The sequence below is a fragment of the Salmo salar genome, chromosome ssa15, assembly GCF_905237065.1.
Source record: "Salmo salar chromosome ssa15, Ssal_v3.1, whole genome shotgun sequence".
NCBI lineage: Eukaryota > Metazoa > Chordata > Actinopteri > Salmoniformes > Salmonidae > Salmo > Salmo salar.
Genome location: NC_059456.1, coordinates 62,104,429 through 62,128,254, shown reverse-complemented (window position 1 = coordinate 62,128,254; position 23,826 = coordinate 62,104,429). Strand labels below are relative to the sequence as shown.

At 42.1% G+C, this 23,826-nt stretch overlaps 1 pseudogene; it reads left to right on the top strand.

Annotated features, from left to right (window-relative positions):
• Positions 1-1,614: 1,614 nt before the first annotated feature.
• LOC106571858 (uncharacterized) lies at positions 1,615-23,582 on the top strand (annotated as a pseudogene).
• The last annotated feature ends 244 nt before the right edge of the window (positions 23,583-23,826 follow it).

Sequence of the window (23,826 nt, the reverse complement as noted above, 5' to 3'; positions counted from 1 at the left end):
CATAACGCGTGAGCGCGGAACGAGGGACAAAGTCAAAATGTTCCATTACCGTACTTAGAAGCATGTCAAACGCTGTTTAAAATCAATCTTTATGGTATTTTTAACGTAGAATTGCGATATTCCAACCGGACAATAGCATATTCATTCAAGAAGAAAAAGAAGGAACGGCGTGACGGCGCATATCCAATCCCTTTGTTGCCAGGCAGACCAGTCGGTGAATGAGCTCCTATTATCTGCCCAGTGACAGGAAAATGCTCAAACCACTTTCTGAAGGCTTTAGACAGCCAATGGAAGCCTTAGGAAGTGCAACATCACCCCACACACTAGCTTTGAGAATTGTAGTTCTTTTGATGACTTTCCACTTCCTGCTTGGTTTTTTTTTTCTCAGGTTTTTGCCTGCCATATGAGTTCTGTCATACTCAGACACCATTCAAACAGTTTTAGAAACTTCAGTGTTTTCTATCCAAACCTACTACTAATATGCATGTTCTAGTTTCTGGGCCAGAGTAGTAACCTGTTTTAAATTGGGTACGTTTTTCATCCGGCCGTGAAAATACTGCCCCCTCGCCCAGACAGGTTAAATAGCAGCCAACCATTGTCACTGATCAGGGTTTCCGTTAGGAAAATGTGGCATCAGACAACGTGACCGGGAAGATTAAAATTTACCTTCCATTTGATAACTTTATCAGACCCATATGCTTTGGGGCATAACACATTAGGGCATCCACCCACACTGCGCAGAATTACAAATCGCCTTTAAATTATGGAAATGCATCTTAACAGAACATGCAGCCAATAAAACACATTTTTCAAACATCAACCAAAATGCAATTCTAAACAGCACACCTGATAGCAGTTCCATGGGTCTGGGATAAAAATCTCTTAACCTGTTGGGGCTAGGGGGCAGTATTTTCACGGCTGGATAAAAAACGTACCTGATTTAACCTGGTTACTAATCCTACCCAGTAACTAGAATATGCATATACTTATTATATATGGATAGAAAACACCCTAAAGTTTCTAAAACTGTTTGAATGGTGTCTGTGTATAACAGAACTCAAATGGCAGGTCAAAACCTGAGAGATTCCTTTACAGGAAGTGGCCTGTCTGACCATTTCTTGAACTTCTTTGCCATCTCTATCTTTTACGAAGGATCTCTGCTCTAACGTGACACTTCCTACGTCGTCCATGGGCGCTCAGAGCCCGGGAAAAAACATAATGTCGTCATCCCAGCCCCAGGCTGAAACACATTATCGCCTTTCTCAAGTGGCCGATCAAGGGACTGTGGGCTTAGGCGCGTGACCTGGTCGCCCCCGTCTTTGAGATTTTTTTTCCCTCTGTTTGCCGAAAAGGAGATTCCCGGTCGGAATATTATTGCTTTTCTACGAGAAAAATGGCATAAAAATTGATTTTAAACAGCGGTTGACATGCTTCGAAGTACGCTAAAGGAATATTTAGAATTTTTTTTGTCACGAAATGCGCTATGCGCACGACCGTTATTTACCATTTCGGATAGTTTCTGGAACGCACGGACAAAACGACGCTATTCGGATATAACGATGGATTATTTGGGACCAAACCAACATTTGTTATTGAAGTAGAAGTCCTGGGAGTGCATTCTGACGAAGAACAGGAAAGGTAAGACCATTTTTCTTATAGTAAATCTGATTATGGTGAATGCTAAACTTGCTGGGTGTCTAAATAGCTAGCCCTGTGATGCCGGGCTATGTACTTAGAATATTGCAAAATGTGCTTTCACCAAAAAGCTATTTTAAAATCGGACATATCGAGTGCATGGAGTTCTGTATCTATAATTCTTAAAATAATTGTTATGCTTTTTGTGAACGTTTATCGTGAGTAATTTAGTAAATTGTTAGCGAATTCCCCGGAAGTTTGCGGGGGTATGCTAGTTCTGAACGTCACATGCTAATGTAAAAAGCTGGTTTTTGATATAAATATGAACTTGATTGAACAAAACATGCATGTATTGTATAACATAATGTCCTAGGGTTGTCATCTGATGAAGATCATCAAAGGTTAGTGCTGCATTTAGCTGTCTTCTGGGGTTTTGTGACATTATATGCTAGCTTGAAAAATGGGTGTCTGATTATTTCTGGCTTGGTACTCTGCTGACATAATCTAATGTTTTGCTTTCGTTGTAAAGCCTTTTTGAAATCGGACAGTGTGGTTAGATTAACGAGAGTCTTGTCTTTAAATAGCTGTAATATAGTCATATGTTTGAGAAATTGAAGTAATAGTATTTCAAACATTTTGAAAATCGCGCCACAGGATTCAACTGGCTGTTACGTAGGTGGGACGAATTCGTCCCACCTAGCCCAGAGAGGTTAAACTTAGAGGGGGAAGGTAAAGATGTAAGATGGGTTGCTAATATGACTGGGATTTTGGCTTCTGGACAATGAAAGAGTTATGAAAATCAAAAGAAAAGAACAGAGATTGTGTAGCGGTGGGTCCAATCGGGAGGTAAATTGAATTAAATTTGCAAATTATATTATTCTTCTCTATTAGAGGTCGACTTATTTATTTTATTTTTTATATATATATATATATATTTTTTTTTTCCCCAACGCCGATACCGATTATTGGAGGACCAAAAAGCCGATGCCAATTAATCGGCCGATTATATTTAGTTTTTGTAATAACGCCAATTACAACAATACTGAATGAACACTTATTTTAACTTAATATAATACATCAATAAAATCAATTTAGCCTCAAATAAATGAAACATGTTCAATTTGGTTTAAATAATGCAAAACAAAGTGTTGAAGGTAAAAGTGCAGTATGTGCCATGTAAGAAAGCTGTTTAAGTTCCTTGCTCAGAACATGGGTACATATGAAAGCTAGTGGTTTCTTTTAACATGAGTCTTCAATATTCCCAGGTAAGAAGTTCTAGGTTGTAGTTATTATATTATTATTATAGGACTATTTCTCTCTATACGATTTGTATTTCATATACCTGTGACTATTGGATGTTCTTATAGGCACTTTAGTATTGCCAGTGTAACAGTATAGCTTCCGTCCCTCTCCTCGCTCAAACCAGGAACACAACGACAACAGCCTCCCTCGAAGCAGCGTTACTCATGCAGAGGAAGGGAAACAACTTCTCCAAGTCTCAGAGTGAGTGACGTTTGAAAAGCTATTGGCCTGCACCCGGCTAACTAGCTAGCCATTTCACATCGGTTACACCAGCCTAATCTTGGGAGTTGATAGGCTTGAAGGGGTGGGTATAATTTGTGGAACGTTCCAACAGGAATCTGTTCCAAAAAACGTAAAGTAAAAGGTTGCCAACCAACAACGCATACAAACCTAGCTAACTAGCTGCCGAATAGGCATCAACTCACCACGTAGCTTAATCTTAATGTTTCTCCATAGGCAAACAGACATGTGAGGACAGACATTTTTCGGAATAAACGTGATGAGTGAAAAACGCAATGAAATAGACCACTCCCTACCCGGTATCTTATTCTGCCGCTATACAACTTTGTATGCGTTGTTTTTTGGAAACCTTGTTATTTATGAAGGTTTTGGAATAGATTCCTGTTGGAACATTCCAGAAATTATACCCACCCAGGTTGAAGTCATAAACAGCGCAATGCTTGAAGCACAGCGAAGGGCTGTTTGAATGAATGCTTATGAGCCTGCTGCTGCCTACCACTGCTCAGTCAGACTGCTCTATCAAATCATAGACTTAACTTCTCTAGGGCCAGTGGGACGATTTCGTCCCACCTACGTAACAGCCAGTGGAATCCCGTGGCGCGTTATTCAAATACCTTAGAAATGCTATTACTTCAATTTCTCAAACATATGACCATTTTACACCATTTTAAAGACAGGACTCTCGTTAATCTAACCACACTGTCCGATTTCAAAAAGGCTTTACAACGAAAGCAAAACATTAGATTATGTCAGCAGAGTACCCAGCCAGAAATAATCAGACACCCATTTTTCAAGCTAGCATATAATGTCACATAAACCCAAACCACAGCTAAATGCAGCACTAACCTTTGTCATCTGATGAAGATCAATCTTAGAACATTATGTTATACAATACATGCATGTTTTGTTCAATCAAGTTCATATTTATATCAAAAACCAGCTTTTTACATTAGCATGTGATGTTCAGAACTAGCATACCCACCGCAAACTTCCGGTGAATTTACTAAATTACTCACGATAAACGTTCACAAAAAACATAACAATTATTTTGAGAATTATAGATACAGAACTCCTCTATGCACTCGATATGTCCGATTTTAAAATAGCTTTTCGGTGAAAGCACATTTTGCAATATTCTAAGTAGATAGCCCGGCATCACAGGGCTAGCTATTTAGACACCCAGCAAGTTTAGCACTCACCAAAGTCAGATTTACTATAAGAAAAATGTTATTACCTTTGCTGTTCGTCAGAATGCACTCCCAGGACTTCTACTTCAATAACAAATGTTGGTTTGGTTCAAAATAATCCATAGTTATATCCAAATAGCGGCGTTTTGTTCGTGCGTTCAAGACACTTTCCGAAAGGGTAAAGAAGGGTGACGCGTTTCGTGACAAAATTTCTAAATATTCCATTACCGTACTTCAAAGCATGTCAACCGCTGTTTAAAATCAATTTTTATGCCATTTTTCTCGTAAAAAAGCAATAATATTCCGACCGGGAATCTGTTTTTAGTACAAAGAGAGAAAATAAAAACATGGGGTCGCCTCGTGCACGCGCCTCAGTCTCATAGTACTCTGACCGACCACTATCCAATCGCGCTAATGTTTTTCAGCCAGGGGCTGCCTCGACATCATTCAGCTTTTTCCCGGCTTCTGAGAGCCTATGGGAGCTGTAGGAAGTGTCACGTTACAGCAGATCCTAAGTTTTCAATAAAGAGTCAAGAAGCTCAAGGAATGGTCAGAGGGCACTTCCTGTACAGAATCTTCTCAGGTTTCTGCCTGCCATATGATTTCTGTTATACTCAGACACCATTCAAACAGTTTTAGAAACTTTAGGGTGTTTTCTATCCAAAGCCAATAATTATATGCTTATTCTAGTTTCTGGGCAGTAGTAATAACCAGATTAACCTCTCTAGGCTAGGCGGGACGAATTCGTCCCACCTACGTAACAGCCACTTGCAGCCTGTGGCGCGATTTTCAAAATCTTAAAAATCCTATTACTTCAATTTCTCAAACATATGACTATTTTACAGCCATTTAAAGATAAGACTCTCGTTAATCTAACCACACTGTCCGATTTCAAAAAGGCTTTACAACGAAAGCAAAACATTAGATTATGTCAGCAGAGTACCAAGCCAGAAATAATCAGACACCCATTTTTCAAGCCAGCATTTAATGTCACCAAAACCCAGAAGACAGCTAAATGCAGCACTCACCTTTGATCTTCATCAGATGACAACCCTAGGACATTATGTTATACAATACATGCATGTTTTGATCAATCAAGTTCATATTTATATCAAAAACCAGCTTTTTACATTAGCATGTGACGTTCAGAACTAGCATACCCCCCGCAAACTTACGGGGAATTCGCTAACATTTTACTAAATTACTCACGATAAACGTTCACAAAAAGCATAACAATTATTTTAAGAATTATAGATACAGACCTCCTCTATGCACTCGATATGTCCGATTTTAAAATAGCTTTTGGTGAAAGCACATTTTGCAATATTCTAAGTACATAGCCCAGGCATCACGGGCTCGCTTATTTAGACACCCGGCAAGTTTAGCACTCACCATAATCATATTTACTATTATAAAAATGTCATTACCTTTTGTTGTCTTCGTCAGAATGCACACCCAGGACAGCTACTTCAATAACAAATGTTGGTTTGGTCCAAAATAATCCATCGTTATATCCGAATAGCGGCGTTTTGTTCGTATGCGTTCCAGACACTATCCGAAATAGTAAAGAAGTGTCGCGCGCTTGGCGCAATTCCTGACAATAAAATTCAAAGTATTCCATTGCCGTACGTCGAAGCATGTCAACCGCTGTTTAAAATCAATTTTTACGTCATTTTTCTCGTAGAAAAGCGATAATATTCCGACAGGGAATCTCCTTTTCGGCAAACAGAGGAAAAAAATCCCAAAGGCGGGGGCGGTCGGGGTCACGCGCATAAGCTAGTGTCTCTTGATGGGCCACTTGAGAAAGGCGATAATGTGTTTCAGCCTGGGGCTGGAATGACGACATTCTCTTTTTTCCCGGGCTCTGAGAGCCTATGGAAGACGTGGGAAGTGTCACGTTAGAGCAGAGATCCTTAGTAAATGATAGAGATGGCAAAGAAGTTCCAGAAATGGTCAGACAGGCCACTTCCTGTAAAGGAATCTCTCAGGTTTTGACCTGCCATTTGAGTTCTGTTATACTCACAGACACCATTCAAACAGTTTTAGAAAATTTAGGGTGTTTTCTATCCATATGTAATAAGTATATGCATATTCTAGTTACTGAGTAGGAGTGGTAACCAGATTAAATCGGGTATGTTTTTTTATCCAGCCGTGTCAATGCTGCCCCCTAGCCCTAACAGGTTAACCAGATGCCACTGATTATGAGAAGCAAAAACTGTGTTAAAACTAAACTTTTCCACATGTGCATTATGAAAATCATTACTGGCATGCAGAACAGTATAAATGGTAGGATAAGTTGTAAGCTTTACCAAACTTAACTCACTCGTAGCCTATTAGGTATTTATGAAAGAATTCTCTTTGTTTCCATGGTTGGATTTTGCCTGTAGACTACTTTGAAGCAAGGTAAGACATGCCTCGTAATATGAAATTAAACATTCAGGATTCAATTGTGTTCAAAATGCATATTGCCTCCAGGTCACATTGTGTAAAGTGCTGGGTTAATTGCGCTGATTGCCTGCACTTGAATGGGAGGCATGCTTCAATTAGGTCTTGTGGCATATTTTGGTTAAACTTAACCACAATTCCATGAAATTGTTAACCCTCTGCATGCACAGTGCATTCTCCATCACCTTTTCATCTGGATCTTCGCAACTAGCTAACCTCAATCCCGGGTGACTACGCCTGGCTAGCGTTTCCATCCCGGCGCAAGCACCAATTAGCCTGATGCTAGCCTGGCTAGGGCTCCTGGGCTACCACCAAAGCCCACTCCCGGGCTACAATATCCGGACCCCTTCTACTGCCGGTATGGGGCACGGAACCCCGCCGATCCTCTACGACTGGAATACTGACATAATCTGCCCGAGGATTCCAACAGACCCCCTCAGGCGCGACATCCACTGAAGGCCCATCCTGCTAGCAATCTAGAGCTACTTGGAACCCTACTAATCCACGACTGGTCTATCGACGTCACCGCACGAGGAGACAAAAATAGACTTTCCTCCATCGCGACGTCCCCCAAAGGCCCTTCTGCTAGCGCCCCAATCTGCTAACTGTCTGCATCGCCATGTCCCCAACCAGCCCAATCACTCACTGGACCCATATGATCACTCAGCTACGCATGCCTCTCTCTAATATCAATATGCCTCGTCCATTACTGTCTTATTTCACTGTAGAGCCTCTAGCCCTGCTCAATATGCCTTAACCAACCATGTTCCACCTCCTACATAAGTGATGACAGCACCTGGTTTAAACGTCTCGAGAGAGTTTCTCATCATTACTCAATGCCTAGGTTTACCTCCAATGTACTCACATCCTACCTTTTGTCTGTACACTATGCCTCAAATCTATGCTATCGTGCCCAGAATCCTGCTCCTTTTACTCTGTTCCGAACGTGCTAGACGGCACGTTCGTATAGCCTTTAGCCGTACCCTTAACCTACTTCTCTGGTGATGTAGAGGTTAATCCAGGCCCTGCAGTGCCTAGCTCCACTCACACTCCCCAGGTGCTCTCATTTTGTTGACTTCTGTAACTGTAAAAGCCTACTCCCTAAGTTTGTTTTACTCAATGCTTTAGCACGCTCTGCCAATCCGGATGTCTTAGCCATGTCTGAATCCCTAACCCTGAAATCTTGATTCCGAACTATAACATTTTCCGCCAAGATAGAACTGCCAAAGGGGGCGGTGTTGCAATCTGCTGCAAATATGGCCTGCAGAGTTCTGTCATACTATCCAGGTCTGTACCCAAACAATTTGAGCTTCTACTTCTAAAAATTCACCTTTCCAGAAGAGTCTCTCACCGTTGCTGCTTGCTATAGACCACCTTCTGGCCCCAGCTGTGCCCTCGACATCATATGTGAATTGATTGCCCCCCATCCATCTTCTGAGCTAGTGCTACTAGGTGACCTAAACTGGGACATGCTTAACACCCCGGCCATCCTACAATCTAAGCTTGATGCCCTCAATCTCACACACATTATCAATGAACGTACCAGGTACAACCCCAATCCCTAAACACGGGCTTCCTCATAGATATCATCCTAACTAACTCGCCCTCCAAATACATCTCTGCCGTTTTAATCAAGATCTCATCGATCATTGCCTGCATCCATAATGGGTCTGCAATCTAACGACCACTCCTCATCACTGTCAAACGCTCCATAAAACACTTCTGCGAGCAGGCCTTTCTAATCGACATGGCCGGGGTATCCTGGAATGACATTGACCTCATCCCGTCAGAGGATGCCTGGTTATTCTTTAAAAGTGCCATCCTCACCATCTTAAATAAGCATGCTCCATTCAATTTTTTTTTAACCAGGAATAGAAATAGCCCGTGGTTCAGTCCAGACCTGTCTGCCCTTGACCAGCACAAAAACATCCTGTGGCGTTCTGCATTAGCATCAAATGGCTCCCGTGATATGCAACTTTTCAGGGAAGTTAGGAACAAATATACACAGGCAGTTAGCTTTCCTAAGGCTAGCTTTTTAAACAGAAATTTGCATCCTGTAGTACAAACTCAGAAGTTCTGGGACACTAAAGTCCATGGAGAATAAGAGCACCTCCTCCCAGCTGCCCACTGCTCTGAGGCTAGGAAACACTGTTAACACTGATAAATCCACTATAATTGAGGATTTCAATAAGCATTTCTCTACGGCGGGCCACGCTTTCCACCTGGCTACCCCTACCCCGGTCAACTGCCCGGCACCCTCCACAGTAACCTGTCCAAGCCCCCACCATTTTTCCTTCACCCAAATCCAGATGGCTGATGTTCTGAAAGAGCTGCAAAATCTGGACCCCTAAAAATCAGCCGGGCTAGACAATCTGCACCCTGTCTTTCTAAAATTATCGCAACCCCTATTACTAGCCTGTTCAATCTCTCTTTCCTATCGCCTGAGATTCCCAAAGATTGGAAAGCTGCCACGGTCATCCCCCTCTTCAAAGGGGAAGACACTCTAGACCCAAACTGTTAGACCTATACCCATCCTGCCCTGCCTTTCTAAAATCTTCAAAAGCCAAGTTAACAAGCAGATCACCAACTATTTCGAATCCCACCGTACCTTCTCCACTATGCAATCTGGTTTCCGAGCTGGTCATGGGTGCACCTCAGCCACGTTCAAGGTCCTGAACAATATCATAACCGCCATCGATAAGACGGTACTGTGCAGCCGTCTTTTTCGACCTGGCCTAGGCTTTCGACTGTCAAATCACCGCGTTCTTATCGGCAGACTCAATAGCCTTTGCTTCTCAAATGACTGCCTCACCTGGTTCACCAACTACTTCTCAGACAGAGTTCAGTGTGTCAAATCGGAGGGCCTGTTGTCCAGACCTCTGGCAGTCTCTATGGGGGTGCCACAGAGTTGATTTCTCGGTCCGACTCTTCTCTGTATACATCAATGATGTCGCTCTTGCTGCTGGTGAGTCTCTGATCCACCTCTATGCAGACAACACCATTCTGTATACATCTGGCCCCTCTTTGGACACTTAACTAACCTCCAGACAAGCTTCAACGCCATACAACTCTCCTTCCGTGGCCTCCGACTGCTCTTAACCTCTATGGGCTAGGTGGGACACTTGCGTCCCACCTACTCAACAGCCAGTGTAATCCCGTGGCGCGATATTCAAATACCTCAAATGCAAGAACTTCAATTTTTCAAATGTATGTCCATTTTAAAGACAAGACTCTCGTTAATCTAACCACACTGTCCGATTTCAAAAAGGCTTTACAACGAAAGCAAAACATTAGATTATGTCAGCAGAGTACCCAGCCAGAAATAATCAGACACCCATTTTCCAAGCTAGCAATGTCACATAAACCCACAGCTAAATGCAGCACTAACCTTTGATCTTCATTAGATGACAACCCTAGGACATTATGTTATACAATACATGCATGTTTTGTTCAATCAAGTTCATATTTATATCAAAAACCAGCTTTTTACATTAGCATGTGACTAGCATTCCCACCGAACACTGCCGGTGAATTTACTAAATTACTCACGACTAACGTTCACAAAAAACATAATTATTTTAAGAATTATAGATACAGAACTCCTTTATGCACTCGATATGTCCGATTTTAAAATAGCTTTTCGGTGAAAGCACATTTTGCAATATTCTCAGTATATAGTCCGGCATCACAGGGCTAGCTATTTAGACACCCAGCAAGTTTAGCACTCACCAAAGTCAGATTTACTATAAGAAAAATGTTATTACCTTTGCTGTTCTTTGTCAGAATGCACTCCCAGGACTTCTACTTCAATAACAAATGTTGGTTTGGTCCCAAATAATCCATTGTTATATCCAAATAGCGGCGTTTTGTTCGTGCGTTCAAGACACTATCCGAAAGGGTAAATAAGGGTGACGAGCATGGCGCATTTCGTGACCAAAAAATTCTAAATATTCCATTACCGTACTTCGAAGCATGTCAACCGCTGTTTAAAATCAATTTTTATGCCATTTTTCTCGTAAAAAAGCGATAACATTCCGACCGGGAATCTGCGTTTAGGTAAAAAGAGGAAAGAAAATAAAGCACGTGGTCGACTCGTGCACGCGCCTAAGCCCATAGTACTCTGATCGGCCACTTGCCAAACGTGATGTGTTTCAGCCAGAGGCTGCCTCGATATCGTTCAGCTTTTTCCCGGGCTCTGAGAGCCTCTGGGAGCTGTAGGAAGTGTCACGTTATAGCAAAGATCCTCAGTCTTCAATAAAAAGAGCCAAGATGAACAACAACTTGTCAGACAGGCCACTTCCTGCATGGAATCTTCTCAGGTTTTGGCCTGCCATATGAGTTCTGTTATACTCACAGACACCATTCAAACAGTTTTAGAAACTTGAGTGTTTTCTATCCAAAGCCAATAATTATATGCATATTCTAGTTACTGGGCAGGAGTAGTAACCAGATTAAATCGGGTACGTTTTTTATCCGGCTGTATCAATACTGCCCCTAGCCCTAACAGGTTAAATGCAAGTAAAACTAAATGCATGCTATTCAATCGATCACTGCCCGCACCTGCTCGCCTGTCCACGGCTCTGACTTAGAATACATGGACAACTACAAATACCTAGGTGTCTGGTTAGACTGTAAACTCTCCTTCCAGACTTGCATTAAGCATCTCCAATCCAAAATTAAATCTAGAATTGGTTTCCTATATCGCAACAAAGCATCCTTCACTCATGCTGCGAAACACACCCTCGTAATACTGACCATCCTCAACTTCGGCGACGTCATCTATAAAATGGCCTCCAGCACCCTACTCCTCAAATTGGATACAGTCTATCACAGTGCCATCTGTTTTGTCACCAAAGCCTCTTACACTACCCACCACTGCGACCTGTACGTGTTCTCGTTGGTTGGCCCTCGCTTCGTACTCGTTGCCAAACCCACTGGCTCCAGGTCACCTACAAGTCTCTGCTAGGTAAAGCACCGCCTTATCTCAGCTCACTGGTCCCCATAGCAGCACGCGCTCCAGCAGGTATCACTGGTCACCCCCAAAGCCAATTCCTCTTTTTTGGTTGCCTTTCCACTTCTCTGCTGTCAATGACTGGAACGAACTGCAAAAATCACTGAAGCTGGAGACCCATATCTCCCTCACTAGCTTTAAGCACCAGCTGTCAGAGCAGCTAGCAGATCACTGCACCTGTAAATAGGCCATCTATCTACCTCATCCCAATACTGTATTTATTTATCTTGCTCCTTTGCACCCCAGTATCTCTACTTACTTGCACATTCATCTTCTGCACATCTACCATTCCAGTGTTTAATTGCTATATTGTAGTTACTTCACCATGGCCTATTTATTGCCTTTACTCCCTTATCTTACCTCATTTGCCCTCACTGTATATAGACTTTTATTCTACTGTATTATTGACTGTATGTTTTGTTTATTCCATGTCTAACTCTGTATGTGTCGAATTGCTATGCTTTATCTTGGCCAGGTCTCAGTTGCAAATGAGAACTTGTTCTCAACTAGCCTACCTAGTGAAATAAATTTAAAAAAAACATGTGCAACTGATTCTCAAGATCTTGCACATTAATGAGATGCTATTGAGCCCACACTACTACACTAAGCCAAGGACTACATAATTTCTGGTAAATTTTGATTACAATACTGGGCTGGGTGAATATATATTTTGAGACATTATTTTTTGTTAACTACTAAATAGTAGCCTACAGCAAAGTGTTTAAATTATTTGTAACTTAACCTGTTAGGGCTAGGGGGCAGTATTGACACGGCTGGATAAAAAACGTACCCGATTTAATCTGGTTACTACTCCTGCCCAGTAACTAGAATATGCATATAATTATTGGCTTTGGATAGAAAACACTCAAGTTTCTAAAACTGTTTGAATGGTGTCTGTGTATAACAGAACTCAAATGGCAGGCAGAAACCTGAGAAGATTCTGTACAGGAAGTACCCTGTCTGACCATTTCTTGGCCTTCTTTGCCATCTCTATCCATTACAAAGGATCTCTGCTGTTACGTGACACTTCCTACGGCTGCCATAGGCTCTCAGAAGGCGGCAAAAAGCTGACTCGTGGCTTTGCAGGCTCTGGCTGAAAGAAAAAAAAAAAAAAGTAGCGCGTTTGGTTAGTGGCTGGTTACAGTACTGTGAGACTCAGGCGCGTGCCCGCGTCGACCGAATTCTTTACTCTGGTTACCTAAACGGAGATTCCCGGTCGGAATATTATCGCTTTTTTACGAGAAAAATGGCATAAAAATGGATTTTAAACAGCGGTTGACATGCTTCGAAGTATGGTAATGGAATATTTTTAAATTGTCACGAATTGCGCCATGCTCGTAACCCTGATTTACCATTTCGGATAGTGTCTGGAACGCACGAACAAAACGCCGCTATTTGGATATAACGATGGATTATTTTGGACCGAACCAACATTTGTTATTGAAGTAGCAGTCCTGGGAGTGCATTCTGACGAAGACAACAAAGGTAATCAAACTTTTGTAATAGTAAATCTGACTTTGGTCAGGGCTAAACTTGGTGGGTGTCTAAATGGCTAGCCGTGATGGCTGGGCTATCTACTGAGAATATTGCAAAATGTGCTTTCACCGAAAAGCTATTTTAAAATCGGACACCTCGATTGCACAAAGGAGTTCTGCATCTATAATTCTTAAAATAATTTACGTTTTTTGTGAACGTTTATCGTGAGTAATTTAGTAAATTGTTAGTAAATTCCCCGGAAGTTTGTGGGGGGTATGCTAGTTCTGAACGTCACATGCTAATGTAAAAAGCTGGTTTTTGATATAAATATGAACTTGATTGAACAAAACATGCATGTATTCTATAACATAATGTCCTAGGGTTGTCATCTGACGATCATCAAAGGTTAGTGCTGCATTTAGCTGTCTTCTGGGTTTTTGTGACATTATATGCTAGCTTGAAAAATGGGTGTCTGATTATTTCTGGCTGGGTACTCTGCTGACATAATCTAATGTTTTGCTTTCGCTGTAAAGCCTTTTTGAAATCGGACAGTGTGGTTAGATTAACGAGAGTCTTGTCTTTAAAATGGTGTAAAATAGTCATGTTTGAGAAATTGAAGTAATAGCATTTCTAAGGTATTTGAAAATCGCGCCACGGGATTCAACTGGCTGTTGCGTAGGTGGGACGAATTCGTCCCGCCTAGCCCAGAGGTTAACAATTTCTGCTAGGTAGTTTTTGCTACCATGTGGGTTTTGGCCTGCTTGAACCTGCTGAGTGTTAATTCACCTGTTTTTAATTTTAAAACATCTTACTAAGGAGTTAGATTAAACTGCTTAACCTGTTTGGGATAGGGGGCAGTATTTTCACAGCCGGATAAAAAAACTTACCTGATTTAATCTGGTTACTACTCCTGCCCAAAAACTAGAATATGCATATAATTAGTAGATTTGGATAGAAAACACCCTAAAGTTTCTAAAACTGTTTGAATGTTGTCTGTGAGTATAACAGAACTCAAATGGCAGGCCAAAACCTGAAGATTCTATACAGGAAGTGCCCTGTCTGACCATTTCTTGTCCTTCTAGGGCATCTCTATCAAAAATGCAGCATCTCTGCTGTAACTTGACATTTTCTAAGGCTTTCATTGGCTCTAGGAAGGTGCAAGAAAGTGGAATGAGAGCTCTGTAGTCTCTGGGCGAAAAAAAGCAGGGTTTTTTGTGAGTGGTCCTTCTGGGAACAATGACACTGAGGTGCGCGTGCACGAGAAGACTCCGTTTTTTTTCTTTCAGTGTTTGAACCAATACGTCGCGTGGTTGGAATATTATCGCTATTTTACGAGAAATCGCATGAAATATTTTAAACAGCGTTTGACATGCTTCTAAGTACGGTAATGGAATATTTTGAATTTGTCATGAAACGCGCCGGCGCGTTACCCTTCGGATAGTGACTTGAACGCACAAACAAAATGGAGCTATTTGGATATAACTATGGATTATTTCAAACCAAAACAACATTTGTTCTTGAAGTAGAAGTCCTGGGAGTGCATTTTGACGAAGAACAGCAAAGGTAATCCAATTTTTCTTATAGTAAATCTGACTTTGGTGAGTACCAAACTTGGTGGGTGTCAAATTAGCTAGCCGTGATGGCCGGGCTATCTACTCAGAATATAGGTTTTCGGTGAAAGCACATTTTGCAATTTTAAAATCTGACACCACGGTTGCATAAAGGAGTTCTGTATCTATAATTCTTAAAATAATTTATGTATTTTGAACGTTAATCGTGAGTTATTTAGTAAATTCACCGGAAGTTTTCAGTGGGTATGCTAGTTCTGAACATCACATGCTAATGTAGAAAGCTGGTTTTTGATATAAATATGAACTTGATTGAACAAAACATGCATGTATTGTATAACATAATGTTCTAGGAGTGTCATCTGATGAAGATCATCAAAGGTTAGTGCTGCATTTAGCTGTGGTTTTGTTTTTTGTTATATACTGCTCAAAGAAATAAAGGGAACACTGACAATAAATTTCACATGCTGTTGTGCAAATGGAATAGACAACAGGTGGACATTATAGGCAATTAGCAAGACACCCCCAGTAAAGGAGTGTTTCTGCAGGTGGTAACCACAGACCACTTCTCAGTTCCTATGCTTCCTGGCTGATGTTTTGGTCACTTTTGAATGCTGGCGGTGCTTTCACTCTAGTGGTAGCATGAGACGGAGTCTACAACCCACACAAGTGGCTCAGGTAGTGCAGCTCATCCAGGATGGCACATCAATGCGAGCTGTGGCAAGAAGGTTTGCTGTGTCTGTCAGCGTAGTGTCCAGAGCATGGAGGCGCTACCAGGAGACAGGCCAGTACATCAGGAGACGTGGAGGAGGCCGTAGGAGGGCAACAACCCAGCAGCAGGACCGCTACCTCCGCCTTTGTGCAAGGAGGAGCAGGAGAAGCACTGCCAGAGCCCTGCAAAATGACCTCCAGTAGGCCACAAATGTGCATGTGTCTGCTCAAACGGTCAGAAACAGACTCCATGAGGGTGGTATGAGGGCCCGACGTCCACAAGTGGGGGTTGTGCTTACAACCCAACACCGTTTGGCATTTGCAAGACAACACCAACATTGGCAAATTTGCCACTGGCGCCCTGTGCTCTTCACAGATGAAAGCAGGTTCACACTGAGCACATGTGACAGACGTGACAGAGTCTGGAGACGCCGTGGAGAACGTTCTGCTGCCTGCAACATCCTCCAGCATGACCGGTTTGGCGGTGGGTCAGTCATGGTGTGGGGTGGCATTTCTTTGGGGGGCTGCACAGCCCTCCATGTGCTCGCCAGAGGTGGCCTGACTGCCATTTGGTACCGAGATGAGATCCTCAGACCCCTTGTGAGACCATATGCTGGTGCGGTTGGCCCTGGGTTCCTCCTAATGCAAGACAATGCTAGACCTCATGTGGCTGGAGTGTCAGCAGTTCCTGCAAGAGGAAGGCATTGATGCTATGGACTGGCCCGCCCGTTCCCCAGACCTGAATCCAATTCAGCTCATCTGGGACATGTCTCGCTCCATCCACCAACGCCACGTTGCACCACAGACTGTCCAGGAGTTGGCGGATGCTTTAGTCCAGGTCTGGGAGGAGATCCCTCAGGAGACCATCCGCCATTATCAGGAGCATGCCCAGGCGTTGTAGGGAGGTCATACAGGCACGTGGAGGCCACACACACTACTGAGCCTCATTTTTACTTGTTTTAAGGACATTACATCAAAGTTGGATCAGCCTGTAGTGTGGTTTTCCACTTTAATTTTGAGTGTGACTCCAAATCCAGACCTCCATGGGTTGATAAATTGGATTTCCATTGATTATTTTTGTGAATTTGTTGTCAGCACATTCAACTATGTAAAGAAAAAAGTACTTAAACATTATTTCATTAATTCAGATCTAGGATGTGTTATTTTAGTGTTCCCTTTATTTTTTTGAGCAGTGTGTGTGTGCGCGCTAGCTTGAAAAATGGGTGATTTATTTCTGGCTGGGTACTCCTGACAATCTAATGTTTTGCTTTCGCTGTAAAGCCTTTTTGAAATCGGACAATGTGGTTAGATAAATGGGAGTTCTTTCAAATGGTTTAAAATAGTCATACGTTTGAGAAATTGAAATTATAGCATTTAAGGTTTTTCGTATTTCGCGCCAGGCGCTACCATTGGATATTGTTGAGGCGTTGCGCTAGCGGAACGTCTGTTCAAAAAATCACAAGCAACCGCTGACAAAAGTCCCTCTACTTCTATTTGAGGTGAAAATGATGAATCCGACACCTTATCGATAGCAACAGCTCATGGTCCTCCTGGAATCAGAAGTTTTTTTGAATCAATGGAGGAACGCAGTCAAAGAAATGCTAATGAATGTCTTGCTCGAGCTGTGTATGCAACTGGTTCACCTGTGATGCTCACAGGCAATGTGTATTGGAATAGATTTCTGAATGTTCTTCACCCAGCATATACCCCTCCAACCAGACATGCTTTATCTAATAATTTGCTGGATGCAGAGTTCAACAGTGTTCAAGTGAAAGTCAAGCAAATCATAGAGGAAGCCGACTGTATTGCGATCTGATGGGTGGCCGAATGTGTGACTACATCGGCACTCCCTCAACCAGTATTCTACAAAAAGCACAGACACAAGGGACAACAGACACACTGGTCTCTACATTGCACGTGAGCTGAAGGCAGTCATCAATGACCTTGGACCACAGAAGGTATTTGTACTGGTAACAGACAATGCTGTGAACATGAAGGCTGTTTGGTCTAAAGTGGAGGAGTCCTACCCTCATCACACTCATTGGCTGAGCTGCGCATGCATTGAATCTAGTCCTCAAGGACATGGCACTGAACACAATGGATACTCTACAAGAGCCAAGGAAATGGTTAGGTATGTGAAGGGGCATCAAGTTATAGCAGAAATCGACTTCTCCAAGCAAAGTGAGACATAAGAGGACCACATTGAAGCTGCCCAGCAACACCTGTTGGGGTGGTGTCATGTTTGACAGTCTTGTGTAGGGGAAGGAGTCTCCAAGAAATGTCTATCAGTCTATGGACAGCCCCATCAAGAGGATCCTCCTGGATGTATTTTGGGAGAGTGGTAAGCAGCCTGAAACCTATAGCAGTAGCCATTGCACGGATTGAGGGAGACAATGCCATCCTGTCTGATGTTCAGACTCTGCTTGCAGATGTAAGAGAATAAATCCATACTGCCCTGCCCACTTCACTGTTGCTCCAAGCAGAGGAAACTGCAGTTCTGAAGTACATCAAAAGCATGAAGACTTCTGCCTGAAGCCCATACCCACCGCAGCATACATGTTGGACCCCAAGTATGCTGGTAAGCGCATCCTGTCTGGTGCAGAAATCAACAAGGCCAATGGTTTCATTACTATCGTGTCTTGCCACCTTAGCCTGGATGGGGGCAAGGTTCTTGGCAGTCTGGCGAAATACACTTCCAAGCAAGGGCTTTGGGATGGAGATGCAATACGGCAGTCGTGCCAACGTATCTCATCAGCCACCTGGTGGAAGGGACTTTGTGGATCTGGCTCTTCCCCTGTTGCCTCCATCCTCCAAATCCCAACATCAGCCGCCTCAGAGCGCAACTGGTCCTTGTTTGGGACACACACCAAAGCACGCAACAGGCTGACCAATACAAGGGTTGAAAAATTGGTGGGCATCCGGGCAAATGAGGATTTGAGCCTGACAACGAGCCATCCTCAACAAGGTTGGAAAGTAACCGTGAAGATGAGGCCTCAGAGTCTGATGTTCAAGAGGTGGACATTGAGGTCCAGGGAGAAGACATGGAAGCCTGAGAGGAAGACAACCAAGGCTTTATTTTCTAGACTATGGTCTTATGTTGAAAATGTTTTTGGGAGATGTAATGGATCATTCAATAATCCCTTTTAGTTGTTCAGTGAAATCATCCCATATGAAGAGTCAACTCAAAGTTCATTTCGGTACTAAATTGTTTTTATTTCTATTGGAAAGATTTAATTTGCAATTGTCTACTTATTATAAGGTAAGTTGTTTGTATCCATGTTATATGGTAAATATATCCAATGCAAAAAACATCTATTTAAATGGTTTTAATATTAATTAGCATTTATGTTAATTAATTCCCACAAAGTTTCCACCTCTGAATATTCCCCAAAATGTGCAACCCTAGTCATTGCCATGCTGAAAGGTGAATTTGTCTCCCAGTTTCTGTTGGAAAGCAGGCTGAACCAGGTTTTCCTCTAGGATTTTGCCTGTGCTTAGCGCTATTCAATTTTTAGCCAATGATGCGCATACCCATAACATGATGCAGGCACAACCATGGAAGTTGTGAAGTGGTACTCAGTGACATGTTGGATTTGCCCCAAACATAACACTTTGTATTCAGGACTTCTAGTTAATTTCTTGCAGTTTTACTTTAGTGCCAGATTGCAAACAGGGTGCATGTTTTGGAATGTTTTTATTCTGTAAAGGCTTCCTTTCCATCTGTTCATTTAGGTTAGTATTGTAGAGTAACTACAATGTTGATCCATCCTATTTCCCCCCCCCCCCCTGATCACAGCCATTAAAATAAATTTATTTTTTAAAAGTCACCATTGTCCTCATGGTGAAATCCCTGAGTTTTCCTTTCTCTCCGGCAACTGGGTTTGGAAGGACGCCTGTATCTTTGTAGTGACTGTCTATTGGTACACCATCCCAAAGTGTAATTCATTACTTTGCCGTGCTCAAAGAGATGTTCAATGTCTGCTTTATTTTAATTTTTACCCATCTACCAATGGGTGGCATTGGACAACCTCCCTGGTCTTTGTGGCAAAAATCTGTTTTGCAATTCACTGCTCTGAGGTACTTTAAAAAAAATTGTGTGGGGTACAGAGCTGAAAAGTCCATGTGACTTGTTAAGCACAATTTTACTCCTGACCCTATTTAGGCTTCCCATAACTTATTGACTCAAGATATTTCAGCTTTTTATTAACTTGTAGAAAAACATAATTCCACTTTGACATGGGGTATTGTATGTAGGCCAGTGATGACAAATCTAAATTTAATCCACTTTAAATTTGGGCTGTAACAACATCTAGAAAGTCGCGCAGTGAATACTTTCAGAAAGCACTGTGTCAAATAAAAAAAAAAAAGCTTAATTTTGCAATGCAAATTTATTCCCTGTCAATTTGGTCAGCTATTTAGTGGCTTCGTGTTTATTTTATTTTTTCCGGCTAAAAGCCGGTAGTTGCCGGCTAACGTAAACACTGCTATTGATAACATACTGTGGGACTGAGCCGAGCTATACCAATCCACACCACTAGTCAGTAAGTATGGCTCAGTATTGAACAGCTTGCTGTCATGCCGATCCCTCGTCGTGGAGCGCTATCCTCCAATAGGTTTTCACTTCATCCCTTTTTAACCTACTTGTACACATTCCGTTAAAGAACCACCCTCTGTATTAAAAACATTTCTGACCAAATGCTGTCTATAACATGTCATCCCCTCTACGTGACAAATATTCTAATAACAATGCCTCCATTAGGGTTGTGTGATATCCCTGATTAACAAAATAAATAAAACAATTATCCTCCATAGCATCCTGTGATTTACGGTATTACCGGCTTAGTGCACAGAAGGTGCTAACAGCCAAATACCATTGAGCGTCTTATCAGAAAATTAGCACAATGTTGAATTTCCATGGAGGCTGCTAGCTAAATATGCTAACGAGCACAAAGACGGGTTATCCAGCTGTTATTTGTGTGTGGGAGCTTCTGTATTATTTTGAGTTTGTTAATTTTTAAATCTCCTTCACATTCGCTTGTAAAATGTAAAGGTAATGCATGCTTGTCTGAAGGAAGAACAGTACTAGCTCTGAAGCTGCATGTGTACAGTGTCTGGAGTCGCTAGGGCAACGGGCCTGCCTGCTCTGCTTGGCGCAGAACTCAAGAATATCAAATGGTGGCAGGTGTACAGAACTCATCCAAAGGGCTTTGACTTCTCAAACACAGCAGAAAGCTTACAAAATATGATGCCCAGTCACCTTATTAATTCAGTAAGTCAGATGGTGGTCGCATTAACTCGCTAGTTGAAGTAGATTAAAAAAAAAAATATGCAGGAAAGATTGCACAAAGAACCAAAAGCTGTATTGAGATTGAATCTTGAGAATTAAAAGAATGTCAGCCAAGTTTAATCTAGAACCATTTTCTCACACTTCCTACCACTGGACTTCCGCTCATCACCACATTTGGTGAGTGGAAGTTCTAAACCGATGCTTCAGATTTATACCCCCTGTGACGTGTCTGGGTTTTCCCTGTTTGTCTGTTGTGGTACTGTGACTCAAATGTTAGCCTACATAATAAGCAACCTGAAATGTCCCATGTTCAAGTTTTTGAATGTCAATGATTCACAGAAGTCTTAGTATGAAGTCACTGCACATTTTCTAATTGATTTTACTTTTCTTTCCCACAGGGCTAATCTTGGACGTGAGTATTGCCAATGCTAACAGATGGTATATGCCATGAATTGTAAGGAAGCTGCAGAGAAGGTTGTCCTGTCATGGTCGCGGTTCACCTCAGCTGGCCAAACTACTCTACTGGAGACCCTGAAGGCATTCAGTCCTATGTCAGAAGACCTTTTTGACAGTGAAAAGGAACTGGCCACTTTTATTGAGGGACTCAAAGATGAAGGTCACAAGCCTACTGTACTTAAAAGTAAGGATGTTTATGGTTACAGGTCTTGTACTTCAGTACTCAGGCCTGTAGTAAAGACGCAGTGTACTCTGGACATTGGTGCCTCAAAGGTTAAAAAGACGGGCAAAAAGAAGAGTCGAAAACCTCTGGACAAGAACACTGAAATCAACTATGCTTTGTTAAGTGCAGCAGCGAAAGTTGTCCTGAAGAATCAACCCAAGATTCTTTTGACAAATCTGTCAAAGGAGTCTCTCAAACAGACGGTCCTCTCAAAACCCCCGGAATTGGCTGTTGGGCCTGTCCAGATGCAGTCATACATAAGACTGACAAACATAATTGGACCCTCTACAGGCCACACAGCGAGACTGCAGTTCCACACAGGTGTGGTCAGAAGAGGTAATGGTGCCCAACTCTCATCGGCCACCATCTCTAACAGGGACACAAGCACTGCATTTGGAAGGTACCGGAAACTCCGCAAAATCAGTCACTTTGAGGAGAGTGAACTTTGTGCCTTGCCCAGTCAATATCATTGGAGTCCCTGTTCCTGCCATGCTGCACAACGACCGGGTTTTGAAGGAATGCAACAGAATGCCTTGCTGGAGGGACCAGAAAAGGAAAAGGACTGATGAGGCTGAGGACAAATTCTATGAAGAGGCCCAGAAATGGGGTCTGGCTGGTCAAAGAGCAGGAAGACCTCTGACTGAGCCAGAGCAACCGGAGGTTCGAGGTGAAGGTTGACTCAATCATAGGTGAGGTAAGCCCAGAAGATCCTTCGAGGTCAGAGATTCGACCACTTATTGCCTACCCAATGTGAACGGCCGTCAAGAGTCTTAGTCCTTTTGTCCTCCATGTACATGTTTAAACAGTTTCAGTTACATCTCAAATCGAGACGGTGCTTTGTCTTGGCTGTGCCCAGTTTGGGAGCATTGGTATTGTTTGGGATACTTCTCTGAGATTGGGGGGAAAAAATAATATTTATGTTTAATATATGTTTACATAAGAGGATGCTGGGGTATTACCTAAACATCCCAAAATCTGGTTTGTTTTGTCTAACACTGCACATAGTATAGGCCACCCCTTGACTGATAAGGGAAGGAATGGATAAGTGTGCTGAGTCGAACCTACAGTGTATTCTTTTTCTCCTTTTGAACCATTCTGAAATGTAATTTTCTTATCTGTTTTATAAATGATACACACATCTTTGACAATGAAGTCATGTATAACTATGCAGCATTCACTTGCTAGAATATTACAGCTATTTTATATATATCACTTTCTAGTCATGTCATTACTGTATTTTGGATGATTGGGTCCATTGAAATGGTGTTTTTTATAATTTTTCCCCCCAGATGTGTTCACATTAAAAAAGAAACCAACCTTTAAGTTAAGAGTTCCTATACATCTGTTAAAGGATGCATCTGAACAGGGTGAACAAAACAACTAAACCACATCGTAGCCTATTCACAACCAATACTGCCCTACCAAGCAAAAAGGCAGTAACTGCTCAAATAAGCTATTTTTTAAAATACATACATACATACATACATACATGAAATGCATGCGGACAAGTTTCCTGCCTCTTGTGTTTTGGAGAAAGTGAGGGTCATGTTAGCAGTAACTGCATAAAGTTACTGTGAAACAAGGTAAATAAAAGCTGCCTTTCTCAGTTCTACACTATGAGCAGTCACTGCCTTTTTTGCTTTGTAGGGCAGAATAGTAATCTTATTTCACCTAATTTTCCACCCAAATAAACTACCTTTTTATTTGCATAGACATTACAAAACAGTTGGCTTTCTGCCAATTGCGCCATGCCAGCACTAGGGGAACCACTCGATAAACTGGTGGCGTGGGACTCGATGCGTGGCACTACAAACATTGCAGCATTTTAGATCATGAAGCTATCCTATGAAATTATTTTTGCAACAATGTTCTGACACTAGCGCAGTAATCAAATTACATGTCACAACGTTTTGGATAATTTACAGATGTCTAGTGATGACAAGGTGATTTGCATAATATAGACTTATTGCTGAAATGTGCTGATCATAACAGCTGTAATATAACAGTAATTTTGTAATAAAATATGAGACGCTGGGATGGATTGATCAGGGTTATGTTCATTCAACAAAAAACCCGTTAGCTGTCCAAATCAATGCCCATGCGTCCAAAAGGCTACTGACTGGGAGTGTACAGTCATAAGGTCTGAATGCTAACTGCCACATATTAGAAAACATATAAAACTCCTAACTAGCTTATTCAAGCCATTATTTCAGGGTACAGAACAGCACACGAATAAGGCAGCGAGAAAGAGGGGAGTTAGAAGCCCATGGGACCAGGTGAATAGG